The sequence below is a fragment of the Pelmatolapia mariae genome, linkage group LG4 (assembly GCF_036321145.2).
Source record: "Pelmatolapia mariae isolate MD_Pm_ZW linkage group LG4, Pm_UMD_F_2, whole genome shotgun sequence".
Classification (NCBI taxonomy): Eukaryota; Metazoa; Chordata; class Actinopteri; order Cichliformes; family Cichlidae; genus Pelmatolapia; species Pelmatolapia mariae.
The window spans coordinates 2771850-2785548 of NC_086230.1; the positions used below are offsets into that span (position 1 = coordinate 2771850).

Consider the following 13699-nt stretch of genomic DNA (forward strand, 5'->3'; position numbering starts at 1 on the left):
TTGGACTAAAACAGTATTGCTCATCAAGGTAAACATCTGAGGAATAAGGAAACTGTTACTTGTCCTTTTACTCAGTGTTCTTTTAATCGCACATTTACTAAAGTTTTACATCACATAAGTCATTTTCACAATCATTCTACTTTAAAAGATTTCAAGACTGAGCTTATTGTTCTCTGAACTTCTTGTTTGCTGAACGGCAGGTAAAGTGCATCTTTTTGTTTGTTTGCTTTTGTGTGTTTGTGTTTTCTCTAATGGGCCTCAGATGACCATTTGCTTAAATTTGGGTCTCAAAGAATCTTTTTTTTATTCTGCCTGTACTCTCCACCCCTCTTCTTCTATTGCTCAGGTTGAAGCAGAATTTGCCCGTCTTACATCTGTTGACCTGAAAGGGTTCCTTTTTGCTGTGCTTGACCATTATGGAGAGGTTCGTGGAGCTGTACAAAATCAAGAGCGGCATAGGAGGGCTGACTAGGCCCATAAAATGCTTCGATGATGATGTAAGTGTTCAACTGCAAAATGTTCTCCTTTGTTTAAGTTTTAGGTTATCCAGTTCAACTGATGAACTCATTGAAAGAAAGCTGATAAGTAAAGTCTGTCATCATATTTCACAACCGGACATTTAGTGTGGTAACTTTTACAGAATCTATGTATATTGGTGGTAGGTTGGATATCATATTCTACTTGAATGTCCTGATAAGCCTGATTCAAAATCTCCAATGATAATCATATATTGATGGAATTATGTATCAAAAAGCTGTGAATTTGGAGCTGTCTACATGCTTCATAAACACTGTTTAAAACGTGTTTTTGTTTTCTTTTTGACTTCTTTGACCAGAGCCCTACACAAAGGAAGAGGACAGAGGACCTCATTTTCTAAAGGAAGATCCCTCACACACTTTCAAGACTGTGAAGGTTAGCATTGTTTCTTTTAGTAAATTTAATAATGACAGCACCACAGTGGATTTTAAATTAAACATGTGGCATCTATGAAACAATGGATGCCACATGATAACATGTGTACTTTTTCCTCACCAAATGTATTATTACAAGATCTTTGACACTGGATTTGGTCTGGGTTTCAGAGAAACTAACTGGCAAGCTAGCATTGATATTATTAGTGTCTTGTGTTTATTCATGTCTTCACCAGGGTCTTTGACATTTCGCTGCTGTACTGTTCACTTCAGCTTTACGTTTGATTTCTCACATTGTATATTGTAATGGCAGAGATATTAGGATATTTAAGGGGCTGCAGTGGCTGCTACAGCTGTGGGGGGCAATACTTTGGTGAAATGTCCTGGACCCTGGAAAAGAGACTGTGTAGACTGGGTAAGCAATTAAAGGTTACTGGCCGAGAGTCATTGGGCAGCTGGGTAAAGGTGGATGTTGATATTCAGTGCCAATTATGCAACCTGTTCAGCCATGTCTATATGCTCTTTTTTTCATGCTGTTAATATAGGGGGAAAATAAACTTTAATCAATAAACTGATTAAAGAAGCATTGTCTATGGAGCCATAATCTGATCCTGTAGTGTAGCTGCAGTTTGCACATTTCATGTATTCTCAGCCACATTTGGTTTAGAGCACAGCCAATATTAAGCATAAGTAGATTTAAATTCACACACACTGGTGATGGCAAGCTACATTGTAGCCACAGCCGCCCTAACAGAGGCGAGGCTGCCGGGCACTGGCACCACCGGGCCCTCTGACCACCACCAGTAGGCAACAGGTGAAGTGTCTTGCCCAAGGACACAACGACTGAAACTGTCAGAGCCGGGGCTCGAACCGGCAACCTTCCAATTATAAGACGAACTGTCAACTCTTGAGCCACGATTCAGTCATCCACCCATGTGTGTGAATGACTGAATGTGTAAAGCGCTTTGGAGTCCTTAGGGGACTAGTAAAGCACTATACAAATACAGGCCATTTACCATTTAAATTGAAAATTGTTTGAATTCTGCAATTGAAGACATGCTCAGTTATTTATGAACATGGTCTTTGTTTAAAGCAAGAAATGGATTTGTAACATGGGGGTGCATATCTCATTCTGAAAAAACTTTAACAACTAATAAGTGTTACCCAAAGCCAATCACCATCATAAAGGCATCAGTATGGCTCTTCTTTGGAAAGACATGAATTCTTAAGCACAAGGGATATTGTGTAATTGTAATTGTGTAATTTTTTTCTTTTTTTTGTCTTTGAACCCTTTTATAGCCGACAGGTATTGAAGACACGTTTTCTAAGAGGATGAAAGTTGGCATTGCGATGGTGAAAGAAGAAGACCTCATCGATGTGTTGGTTGTCCTTGAGGCGGCAGTAATCCTGTCTAATCTGAGGGATGTCTCAAGTGCCATTTCCATGCTGATGGGCCTTCTTTTTGCCCTCAACATAGACTATCCAAAGGAACTTAAGGACATCTTTGAAGTCATTCAGAACATCCTAATGAACATTGGTGGAAGGCAGTGCATCTCACTAGTGCATGGTCTAAGAAACAGACTCTTGCAGAAAGCCATGCAGAACTGTAATTGTATGCTCACAGCATACAATTGCCTTAGTGTTAAGGACAGTTTTTATTTTACTGTTTGTTTTTTATTCTTGCAAATTCTCATTCTCACTTTTGTATGTCACTAAATGACGACACTTTACATTCCAGATTAGACAATTACTCATTTGTTCATGGTTTAAGAAACTTATGTGAACAACAATATAATGGTGGACTCTGCACATGCTTATCTCATGCAAGTCAGTAGTTTTTCCTTTGTTTTGCAATTGAGCAGACTCAAACTGTTTCTGAAATATTCATATTATCCAATGTTTCAGAAGCATGCAGTCATTTTCAGAGATATTGGTTCTGTGGAATTTGTTGCAATTGTAAACGAAGACAAATACAAGAGTTTGATGTCTTAGTTGTTGTAAACTGATCTTTGCTGTCACTTATCAAAGGTTTTGTACTATTTTAATATTTCATGTTTTATGCTAACAGGTGTGACTGAGCACAATGAAGTTTAAAAATTTTGCAAATGTAAAGAATAACTTTTCTAAAATAGCAAGTGTCCCGTTGATACATTACATTAATGCAGACTTTATGTTGTTACTTCACAAGAATCACTACTGCTCCTAGAGTATTGGTCAGAATTTAATCTTCACCCAAACTGGGCTCAAGACCAAGTTCAAATTTATTGTTTCACAGGGAGCAACCTTTGAGTTTTGATGGATTGTGAGCCTGATGAGCTACGTCACTGATTTTTCTGTTTCTCAGATGACTAAGATGGCACAATAAATGGTGAATGTTGGGTGCTCATTAGTAATTGTCTTGTCATGTTCTTAAAACAAACTTTCTGTATGAAATGATCAGATTGTCACGATCCTGGGTCTTATGACCCAGTATTTTGAGTTTTAGTTCATTCTGATGTTTATAGTAGGTTTAAGCTCATTAGGTTTCCTATGTTCATTTGCTTATTAGTTCCCACTTGTGTTTTCAATCCCTGTGAAATCTCCCTTGCCCCTTTGTGTTCATGCTGCGTGTCTTATGTTATCTAGTCTGTATTATCATGTCTGTCTCATGTTTCCTGTTTTATTTTGAAGGAGTCGTGTGTTCCTTATTCATTGTATTTTAGTTTCACTTCCCTTGTCCTGTCATTAGACTCATGTCAGTCAGCTGTTCCTCCATGTGTTCCCACTTCTCCTAATCACCTCTTGTGTATTTAAGTCCTCTGTTTTCAGTGTGTCATTGTCAGGTCGTCTGTTGTCCACGCCATGTTTCCCATGCCATGCCTCCCCTCCAAGTTTCTTGTCTAGGTTTTTCTTAGTGTTTGTTTAGAATTCCCAGTTTAGGTTTGTGTTTAGTTTGCTTCAGTTTGCCTTGCCTTTTGTTTGTACCTTTTACCAGCCACATTAAACGGCTCGCCTTTGGTTAACATTCACGCCTTGCTCCCTGTTCTTTGGAGTCTGCATATTGGGTCCTTTTCATATTACATGCAGTCGGCCTCCAGCCAGACTGTGACACAGACTTTAATGGAATCTGTGGGTTTTTATTTTTTTCTGTAAACAGAAAATTAATTTAAAGGAATGTAGATATTTAAACCTGAGCTCTAAGATAAACCTAACAGGTAGTTTTGCTGAAATGGATGTTAGAAAGCTAAAAAAAAAAACCCAAAACTTAAGATGTTTAATACACTTTTCTTTACATCCAGTCAATCAACTCTGATAATTAAAATGAAACTGATTCACAAGTTCACTCAGCTACCTTAAGGAGCTCAGTTAATTAATAAACTTAAATCAACTTAGCTAACAGATTATGTTAAGCTAAAATAGATTCCTAAGTTTAAAGAACTACTAAAGTATTTGAATTAACTAAAAAACCCAAGTCAACTGAACTAGGACAAGAGTTTAAACAATAGATTATTTTAATTTAGCTGAAAGGGTTTTCCCAAGTAAAAATGACAATTAAAGGAGTTGAACTGACTAACAAATCTCAGCCAACTAAACTAAGACAAAAGTTTAGACAACATGTGATTTTTCATTAAGATAACAATTGGTTGTGTTATAAGAACAAACTCTATTTCTTGACTTAACTTAAAATTTTAAGGCAGCCCTGTACCTGATATTTTTAAGTTGAAACAAGTTATATTTTACAGTGTGGAGGGTGAAGGTAACGGTGGTCCCCGTGGTAATCGGAGCACTAGGTGCGGTGACTCCCAAGCTAGGCGAGTGGCTCCAGCAGATCCCGGGAACAACATCGGAGATCTCTGTCCAGAAGAGCGCAGTCCTGGGAACAGCTAAGATACTGCGCAGGACCCTCAAGCTCCCAGGCCTCTGGTAGAGGACCCGAGCTTGAAGGATAAACCGCCCGCAGGGGCGAGATGGGTGTTTGTGTGTGTGTGTGTATGTGTATATATATATGTATGTGTGTGTATATATATGTATGTGTGTATGTATGTATATATGTATATATATATATATATAATAGCACTATTATATTATATTGGACTCAAATGCACTAAATACGTTGATTCATCAATCATTAAGTTGGTCCAACTTGAGTACATTAAGTTGGAATAACAAAATTGCATAATGCTAAAATAAAGCAATTTAATCACGTGGAATTTCTTTCCATGAGTTTTTTTAATGTTTATTTAAAGAGTTATTTTTTTGAGTGTAGTCATTGCATGATCTGTTGTTCTAGATAATTGTCAGAATTTGTCCTCTTACATTTTTACAGATAAAATGACTATTGACTGGACCTGCAGTTCCTGTTTTGCAATTTTTTATGTTGGGACAAAAACACTACCATCTTCTGGCACAGGGTGGCCATCCAAGGTCCAATGCCGACCTTGGTCAGAGCCAAGAGCAGCTCCTGGTCGAAGGTCATTAGATGAAAAAGTCCCAAGTGTCAGATGACATTCAAGTCAATGGTAAGCTACCCTTGTCAGAAATATTCAACAAAATAGACAGAAGTAGAAGGATGAGTCAATACAGTATTAATATTTACCTACATACATCTTTAGAAGTTTCAGGTTTTGTATACACAACAGTTCCGTTACTTGTTTGTGTATATGGTTCGCAAATCCCTCCAAAACATGTTGGTTTTTTTTTAATTCTGTGAGATAAATAAATGATACACTTTCAAATCTTTCAGAGGAAAAAAAATGTTGATGAACTGGTCTTCTCTTTGGGAAGTAGGAAAGAAAAAGGAAGGCATGGAGATCATAATGCCTTTGCACCTATTATCTCCCAGACTAGGGCTGGGCAATAATTGGGAAAATTAAGATTTTTTTATATGTTGGTTTCCTACATGTCATGCCTTCATGTGGTCATGTATTCATCTGTTCAATGCTGTGATTGCAGCCATTCCCCAACTCTCTGTGAATGTTAGTCATGGCCAATGATCAACAGGCTTTGATCAATGGTCATGACCTGATCAATGGTTATGACATTATCACGACCGGGGACTTTAATAAGGGTAACCTGAAGAAAGTCTCACAAAAACTACACCAACACATCCATTTCAGCACTCGTGGAGACCGGCTTCTTGACCACTGCTACACCTCTTTCCGGGATGCATACAAAGCCCTCCCCCGCGCCCCATTCGGCCAATCAGATCACCGCTCCATTCTGCTCCTGCCCGCCTACAGGCAGAAGCTGAAACAGGAAGCTCCAACCCTGAGGGCGGTGCACCGTTGGTCGGACCAATCGGAGTCTACGCTGCGGGACTGTTTTGATCACGCGGACTGGGAAATGTTTCACGTGGCTGCTAAAGACATTGATGAGTACACAGACTCAGTCTGCGGATTTATCAGAAAATGCGTGGAAGATGTCGTCCCATCCAGAACAGTTAAATCCTTCCCAAATCAAAAACCCTGGATTAACGGAGATGTTCGCACAGCACTGGCGGCACGGAGCACCGCTTTTGCCTCCGCGAACACATCGGACTACAAACACGCACATTACCAACTCCGGAAGACGATCAAAGCAGCCAAACGTGAGTACAGGGACAAGGTGGAGCAACAGTTTGACAACCCTCGGAGTATGTGGCAGGGACTAAACACGATCACAGACTTTAGAGGGAAAACCAGCACACCGTAGACCACGGCCTCTCTGTGTGAGGATCTAAACGTATTCTACGCTAGATTCGACACAGCGAACACCACGAGACCGGACAGTGTGCGCACCGCGGATGACGTCAGTGCGCACACTGTGTCTGAGGAGGATGTGCGGAAGTGCTTCAGGAGGGTGAACGCACGCAAAGCTACTGGTCCGGACGGGATTCCCGGCCGCGTCCTCAAGTCATGCGCGGCTCAGCTGGCTGGAGTGTTTACACACATCTTCAACCTTTCCCTCTCTCTGTCTGTAGTCCCAGCCTGCTTCAAAATGGCCACCATCGTCCCTGTACCCAAATCCTCCACCATCTCCTCATTGAACGACTGGCGACCCGTAGCCCTGACCCCCATCGTGAGCAAATGCTTCGAGAAGCTGGTCAGGGACTTCATCTGCTCTGCACTACCCGACTCACTGGACCCTCTACAGTTCGCATACCGCCACAACAGGTCCACTGATGATGCCATAGCCCTGACACTCCATGCTGCCCTGTCACACCTGGAGAAGAGAGACACGTATGTGAGAATGCTGTTTGTAGATTACAGCTCAGCATTCAACACCATCGTTCCCTCGAAGCTGGACAGGAAACTGCAGGATCTAGGACTGAGCAGCTCCCTCTGCAGCTGGATCCTTAACTTCCTGTCTGACAGACGCCAAGTGGTCAGACTGGGCAGCACCACCTCATCCCCCATCACACTGAACACTGGTGCTCCACAGGGGTGTGTACTGAGCCCTCTCCTGTACTCACTCTACACCTACGACCGCACGGCCACTAGAAACTCCAACATCATTGTGAAGTTTGCGGACGACACTACAGTGGTGGGTCTTATTACCAACGGTGATGAGACGGCCTACAGGGAGGAGGTCAGCGCCCTGACCCACTGGTGTCAAGACAACCATCTCACCCTCAACGTCGCAAAGACAAAGGAGTTGATAGTGGACTTCCGGAGGTGCAGAGGAGTACACACCCCCATCACCATCAACGGCGCCGCTGTGGAGAGAGTGAGCAGCTTCCGCTTCCTTGGTGTACATCTGGCTGAGGATCTTACGTGGTCAGTACACATAAACAAAACAGTGAAGAAGGCGCAGCAGCGCCTCTTCTTTCTCAGGAGACTGAAAAGATTCGGCATGAGCCCCCGCATCCTCAGGACCTTCTATCGCTGTGCCATTGAGAGCATCCTCACTGGATGCATCACCACCTGGTACGGCAACAGCACCGCTCACAACCGCAAAGCTCTCCAGAGAGTAGTGCGGTGTGCTGAACGGATAATTGGAGGTGAGCTTCCCTCCCTCCAAGACATCTACAGGAAGCGGTGCCTGAGGAAAGCGGGGAGGATCATCAAGGACTCCAGTCACCCCAGCCATAAACTGTTCAGACTACTACCATCAGGAAGGAGGTTCTGCAGCATCCGGTCCCGTACCAGCAGACTGAGAGACAGCTTTTTCCATCAGGCCATCAGACTGCTGAACACTTCATAGACACCTCACCCTCACTACTGGAACTTCAACATTATGCACTCCATACTGTATATAAATACCACTGTTTTGCACATACCAACCTCTGTATATTTTATTTTATATAATCTTACTTTATTGTTTACTTTATTTCATTTGTAAAACATGTATATACATACTATATACACACTCAAACACACACACATAGAAAAACATATTTAGTATACACATTCAGTAATGTATATACCTTTACATATTGTACATATATTTATTACTTTTTAGATTAGCCATTTTTATATTTTGCTTGTTTTACATTATTGTATTTTGCACAACTCTGTTGCTTGTGAAGCTCGCACACAAGAATTTCACTCACATGTACTGTACCAGTGTACCTGCACATGTGATGTGACAATAAAAGTGATTTGATTTGATTTGATTTGACAATTTGCATGTTAATGATATAGGAACTGACCTCCCAGCCCATTGTTCATTTAGTGGGCTAGTTTCAGTCATTGTGGAATGTAGTGTTTATAAGATTGGAGAAACCTGCAGTCAGCTGAGACTGAAGAAGTCATTTGGATGAGTGACCAAATTTTTCTCCCACTGAAAACCAGATGAACAGAATCAACCTTTTGGGAGAACAGAACATAATGCACACAGACAGATGACTAAGGCAGTAAAACAGGATACACGTGGAAAATAAAAAGTGACAATGTCATGGGCCTGGGTCTGCGACCCAGGGATCATGTGTTTTTCGGTTTGATGTATATTTATTTAGTTTCTTTTGTCTTCTGGAATGCTTATGGTTGTTTGTTGGTGTGATCTGCTCCTGGTCCCTCGCTTCCCTGTGTACGAGTTGGAGTGAGTGTGTGTTTGTGTGTGTGTGTGTGTGTGTGTGCTGTAGTATGTTGGTTTTGCTGCCACGCCAGGCCTGGAGAGTCTCCCGCCTTTGAGTCAGCCACACCTGGGATTAATCATTAATAATTAATTGATCGTTACACTAGGAACACAGTTAGTTCTTCAGCTCTATGATCGTGGTTTCTGTTATCTCCTGTGGAATGGTATAAGTTTTTGTTGGACGGTGGATAGGACTGTACTAAATGCGGCATCTCTTGTTTCCAGGTCAAATGCAGAAATGTGTGGAGGAAGCAGCACACTGTGTACATAGGCACCAAGGAGGACATAACTTCACCACATATCAAGGAGAGGAATCACGGCCTGGGAATTGGGAACACACTGTGGATTGCTGGCACTGTTTCATAGCATTTTGTAAATAAACACACTTTTTCCATTCAGAACATTCCGCATTTGGGTCCTCCTTCAACGAACCCTGACAGACAAAGTCCAAAACTGAAAACACTGGGTCAACAACCCACAAACCCTGACAGATTCCCCCCTGATCTGCACTGAAGAAAAAAATCCAGTAGCTCAATGTAAAAAAAACAAGTTGTACAACTTCTCAATTTCCCCCAGTACTCATGGGGGGCTAGTTGCAGTGGTCTTCAGTACTCTTTGGTGGCCATGGACGGTCGGGCCTCCTGAGTCTTTCCCTGTCCACCTCTGGCTTTGGGAGCCTGCAACAGTGCTTTTTAAAGCGCCTTGTTGTTGTGATTTGGCGCTATATAAATAAAATTGAATTAAATTGAATTTTACCCTAATTTTCAGGTATATTTTATGACAAAAGCACACGTAGACACTCACATTCTCTCTCTCTCGTCTTTTCTCTCTTGCTCACACACACACAGAAACAGCAAAATTGAATGTTTGTTTATATACCTCCTCGTGTTTTGTCTTTCAGGTGTTATGTATAGTTTGAGGTTTTTTTTTTTGTTACAAATGCAGCAGTTGGAGACACAGGAAGTCTGTCTGTTTCATTCCTAACTTTCCCCCTTTAACACCTTCTTTTCTCTTTTTTTCTGTCCCCTTTTTTAATTCTTCCGCTTTCTTCTTTTACCAACTTGGCCTCACCCTTTGTCTGTTTCAGCATAATATGAATAGTAAAATCAAATAAATGAAAAGAAAGATGATGATTTTGCTTGCTACAACTGAACAGAACAGGTGTTTTAAAAAAAGAAGAACAAAGTAGCTGTGCATAATGTTATGTCTGTGAGACTATTATGAGTAATTTTTTTAGAGTAGCTAGATTATCCAGAGTCGTGCACAGTGAAGATATAGAATTATTAACAAGATAATCGACCTCCTGTGGGAGTAGAGCTCAGATAGCTGCTCTGCCCTGTTGGGACTGTTAGGACTGTTAGGACTGTTGTTCTTCAATGCCATGTAAGAAGACAGCAGTGGATGAATTATGTCCTTAAACTTAGTTACAACACTTATGGAACAACTTCTACTGTGATGAAACCTATTTCCCACTACTGTGTAATCCATTGTAAATTTAGAGAGCATCAGGCTTTTAAATGAATTCAAACTCTGTCTGGGTCTTTGGTTGAATTATAAGCTGGAGTAGAAGATTTCTGCCACACCATCTCCTTGGCCTGTGCCTCAAGAATTCCTCAAGAATTGTGATAATTAGTATGACTCAGGGGTGTTGATTAATTTAAACTAACATAAACATCCTGCTGTAGCCGGGGATCCATAAGGCAGAGTAAATCTGTTTATCAATTATTAATTCATGTACAAAGAGTGTTCTTTCTTTATAACTTTTTTGTGTTTAAATCATTTTTTGCTGATTTTTTTCTTTCTTTTTTTGTTAGTTTGGGAGCAGACACAACCCTACACAGGGAGTAGAGTTTTAGAGGGATAACAGGAAAAGAGAAGTTGCAGAGTTTCGTGTAAAACTGCAACTCTGCTTCCTGTTCCAAACTCTGGATAGTCATGTTTTGGCCAGATTTCTAGAAATGAGAGCTGCTCCATCCAAAGTGGGACAGATGCGGTCTGTTATAACAGGACCAGGTTTTCCCAGTACTGGTTCCAAGGAAAGGATGGCCCAGTCCTCAACATGAGCTCCAGCCGCAGCATCCAGAGGCCGCAGCGAGCCCTGCACAGCCCCAGCCAGAGGTTTCCACACCTGCTGGCCCTGCTGCACCTCCTTCTTATGCAAACAGGGCAAATTAGGGGAAGTGGACACTGCTGAGTGAAACACATAGGTGCATGCAATCAACATAATGAGATAAGGGAATTACGACTAAAATAAAGACACAGAAGTATTATCAAAATAAAACAGAAAGCAAAAACAATAACAGAACAGGGAAACACACAGAGTAAACTTAATGTAGGGGAACTGACACAGGTGGTGGAAACAGAAAACACCCAGGGAACAAAATAACTTAATACAAACATAGACTGGACAAATAATTAAACACTTATAATAATGAAAAATATACATCAGACTGAAAATATAAACCAATAAACATACTAAAAACCAAACAAAAGAATATAAATAAACTAAATAAACTGAAAATCCGAACTGAATACCTTGGGTCCAAGATCAGGGACCCATGGATCAACTGCCAACCTTTTTTCTGGAAGTGTTTGTTTGCTCATATGTTCAGAGGTTAGGTTAAGTGGTAACCCTAGATTATTACATTTTTAATGAATAAAAGATTTTGATCTATGTAATAATTATGGAATTTATGTTATATCATTTTGATTTGTATATGCTTTTTTTATGTCATAACCTATCTCGGTTTTTGTGTTTATTTTCTGTTCTCTTACTCTTTAAAAGTCTTTGAGGTTTTAGGTGTAGGTGTGGGCTCCTCAGGTCTGCCTATGGGCAGAATCCTTCTGGTCAAGTCGCCCTTCTCACGGGTACTCTGAATAACCTCAGCAACCCCTAGTTATTTAACAGCTGGATGGTTCAGCATATCAGTAGATCATCTTTGCTATCATGGTGTTATCAGTCTGTGCCTCACCACGCTAACCAGCTCTGCTCTGTATTTGCTACCTTGAGGAAATCTTCATTCACTGCCAGCCAATCACGTTTGGAATCACGTACCTCTAAGGAGAAGGGCTTACCTGAAACTTAGTTGCCTGCCTACTCTCTAATGTTGAATCACTCACAGTTCTGGAAACTTACCTGCCCTCCAAAGTCATTTTAGTCACTCTCTCCTGCAAGTAAGACTGTTAGACTAGAGTTTTGTCTTTCATTGCATGACTCATACCCACCTTGACCCTGTTCACCCATGTTGTCAGAGATTGTAAGCTGATTTTTATTTTTTATTTTTATTTTTTTTGGCACACTACACTCTGGGCATATATTGGTTAGTGCTGTTTTTCAGCCTGAAAATCTGCTGCCATGGGCCAACATGATAAAGATGAAATATGGGTGGACATTCCATGAAGACAATGATCTCAAAAACACAGCCAAGGAAACTGTCAATTGGTTTTAGAGAAAGAAAATAAATCTTCTAGAATGGCTCAGACAATCACCTGACCTGAGTCCAATGGAAAATCTATGGAAAGAACTCAGAGTTCATAGAAGGGGCCCACAAAACCTTCAGGATTTGAAAACTGTCTGTGTGGAAGAATGGAGCAAAATCAATTTTGAGCAATGTATCTGACTAGTTTCTCAATACAGGAGGCATCCTGAAGCTGTCATCACCAACAAAGACTTTTGTACAAAGTATTAAATGAATTTCAGCAATCACACTTTTTCCCTGTGTCATTTACACAAATTCATGGACATTTATGGTTTGATTTCTTTATATGATGGGTTGTTACTGATATCTGGTGAGAAATTAATGTCAATACTACCTTTAGATATATATGTGCTTAAAAAACTGGTGATATTTTCAATACTTATTTTACCCTTTGTATATTACATTTATTATTGTGTCTTTGTCTCCCCTGTTTGTTACCTCAATTCTTGTTTTACTTTGAGGGTTAGGATTTCTTATGCTTTGTTTTTAGTTTTGCTCCATATGTCTTTTCTTCTGGGATTTAGTTCACCTGTCTCTCATCCTCTCCAGCTGTCTCCATTTCCCTAGTTACTCTTCTGTGTATATGTTGTTGTTCTTGTCGTCAGAGTGTCCCCTCATGTTCCAGTGCTCCTAGCCCCATCGCTTTCTGATCTTCTGATCTGATATCTCTAGGTTTGCCATGTTTTCTAGTTTTGGTTTCCATAAGGTTAACATTTTCAGTTATTCTTTAGTACTTTATGTCCCAGGTTTTGTATAGTTCTGCTATCAGTCATCAATAAGCAGCTCACTTTTCATTCAACTTGGTCTGCCTTCACATCCTTTGGGTCCTTACTTCTCACATTCCAGCCAAATCAAGGCTCTGCCTCTTTTGCCACATATATTGTCCTATACAGCTCCTTCCAGTTGCCTCTCTATCGACCAGCATGCTTTACAGTCTCTCCTGGCTGGAGTAGGAATCTATGGAAAAATACATCAAAGACTCTCTGGCAGCTGGGATCATTCAACAATCCTCCTCTCCACTGGGTGCAGGGTTTTTCTTTGTTGAAAAAAACAAAACAAAATGATCATGGATTGCTATAGAGGCTTGAATCAGATCAAGAATAAACCGCTTGTCTTTGCGATAACCTCATAATTTGAACCCTTGCATGGAGACATGTTTTTCACCAAATGAGACCTGAATTATGGCTTTTGGATTAACTAATTGTTCACACTAGTTTCCATACTTTAATAAATAATGTGCTGAGAGACCTTTTGAACATCTCTTTATTTGTGTTC

General features: G+C 40.6%; 1 long non-coding RNA gene across 1 annotated transcript; it reads left to right on the forward strand.

The window, feature by feature from the left end:
• Positions 1-287: 287 nt before the first annotated feature.
• LOC134625850 (uncharacterized) lies at positions 288-2282 on the forward strand. The gene is made up of 3 exons (XR_010093771.1): positions 288-497; positions 836-912; positions 2211-2282. It is a non-coding gene; the product is annotated as an uncharacterized LOC134625850 (long non-coding RNA).
• The last annotated feature ends 11417 nt before the right edge of the window (positions 2283-13699 follow it).